Source organism: Poecilia formosa, unplaced genomic scaffold (genome assembly GCF_000485575.1).
Source record: "Poecilia formosa unplaced genomic scaffold, Poecilia_formosa-5.1.2 Scaffold8, whole genome shotgun sequence".
NCBI lineage: Eukaryota > Metazoa > Chordata > Actinopteri > Cyprinodontiformes > Poeciliidae > Poecilia > Poecilia formosa.
In genome coordinates, this window is record NW_006799947.1 from 4,192,091 (window position 1) to 4,194,137 (window position 2,047).

The 2,047-nt window shown below is 38.1% G+C and overlaps 1 long non-coding RNA gene across 1 annotated transcript in view; it reads left to right on the top strand.

Moving 5' to 3' along the window:
• The first annotated feature begins 253 nt into the window (after positions 1–253).
• LOC107833612 (uncharacterized) overlaps positions 254–2,047 on the top strand; it is a 3,400-nt gene continuing 1,606 nt past the window's right edge. Inside the window, exon 1 of the long non-coding RNA XR_001659376.1 lies at positions 254–392. This is a non-coding gene — a long non-coding RNA (uncharacterized LOC107833612). The remainder of the gene's footprint in view (positions 393–2,047) is intronic.

The window sequence follows — 2,047 nt, forward strand, 5'->3', positions numbered from 1 at the left end:
AGATGTTTCCGGAAGGAAGTTGTTTCTAAGAAAAGAACATGCATTCAAAACAAAGCTGGTCTCAACTCAGATTGCTAGAACAGGCCACGCATATCAGATGAACGGAATGAATTTGTTGGGTTCTTGATGCAGAGAGAGACCAATGGAACCAAAGATTGTACAGTGTTTTCTTTGGTGATGACATATTTGTGCAATAACATTTTCCCATTGTGTGACCTCTCTCCAGCATATGGAATTATCTAAAGGGTGAGAATGAGCAAATACTAGAAAATCCTATGAAGGCGCCTGAAATGCATTGCCGGTTAATCAGATTCTCTATAATCGATAGGAGCTCTAAAGTAAGAGGACCAAAACTGCATCAAAAGGTGCTTCAGTAGAAGATTAGCTAACGGGTGAGCACAACTTTAAAGTTAGATTATTGAATCTTTTTTATATATATATATATATATATATATATATATATATATATATATATATATATATATATATATACTTTCACTCTAACAGGTGTGTTTGTTTTGAGTTGAATGGTACAGGATGCAGGACAAATTAAAGGTGGAGAAAAAGTGTTCAACTTGTTCTCATCAACCAAACCTGAGTTTCTAACAGTGGTGTGTATAGTTTTTTTTGTTTTTCTTTTCACTACCTGTAAACTAAAAGTATAAAATGCTGAGGTAACATGAATTTCACATTCTAGGCTTCCTTGATACAACTGAAACACACATAGACAAAAAAAAAGAAGAGAAAATTGTTGAGTTGTGGTTTTGATTGTTGCTGTTCAGTCTCTTTTTCGCTTTGCATCAGCCTCTTAGTAAGTCCAATGACAATATTTTGCATTAGAAAAATAGCGTCTAATTCCAGGCATATCTTCTCATAACACTTTCTCTGATCAGTGGCGGTTTGCAGTTTTCTGCCAAGTTTTCATGGGAATAGAAAAGGCCCACTCACAGAGCAGGAGTCAAAGTTAAGGAGCAATCAGGACACAAATCCTCAGGGAATACAAAACCATTTCCACCCCCTTTTCACTGAGGAAACCCTGCAGAAAGTTCCCCCTCTTCCAACAAACTTTTTTCCATAATAGCAGCTCTTAGACATTTCTGACCACACTACTGCAGAAGGAAAAGTGGAAGGATTAGCCAGCGTTGCCTCAGGTAAATGTAGCTACCAACTCCAAATGAAGATATATTGCATTCTTGCAGCAGATGGGGTGGCAAAATATAAAGAAGCGAGGAGGCTTAAATAATGAAAAGCTTTCTGATCAAAGGGACAGGAAAAGTGATGTATTTAAGCAGGTCAGACTCTTTAAAAGCTGTTTTATTTATGCGCTTTTTAAAAGAAAGTCATAGTCAATATTTGGCAGCTGTGACATTAACGAGCACCGTTTTATAAGGGAGGGGGATTCATAAATATGCATAAAGATATTAGTGGGGTGTTAACAGTAAGCACCTGTCTACTTAAGCATGACAGAAGCTCTGTGAGTGACTTTACAGACCCCCCCACTCCTTAGGAAGCCACATGTGTCCTTTGCTTAACGTCGCCCCTCTCTGCCTGTGACAGTGCTGCACACAATCCACGTAGAAGAAAAAGAAAAAAAAATATGTAAAAAGAGTGCATTTTCTGAGATGACAACCAGAGATGGTGAAAGCTCAAGGTTAGAGTTACCGGCTGGCACATGCACCAGCCTGCCCGCCTGTTTTCCCTTTGCTTTCTGTGAATAATGACTGTATGCACAGGGTGAAATTAATAAAGCCTATTTTTTTCGTATCTTTTCCCTCATCTCAACATGTGTGGAATAGTATAGCATCTGTCAAATTGACTTCTAAATCCAAAGTGCCACGAGTCAAAGGGCTTTTGAATTTCTTTTTCATGTTCTGGCAGCAAGAGGTGAAGAGCTGTCAGGGTTTTAGTTTGACAAGCAAGTTGCTCTCTGCAGATAAAATCAGAAAGAGCTTTGTTGGCTAAGTTTGTGCCCACAAACAATAAATTGGTATGAATTCAGTTCAACTTTGCCATACAGGCTAAATAAAAAAGTCTATGTAAAAAGTCT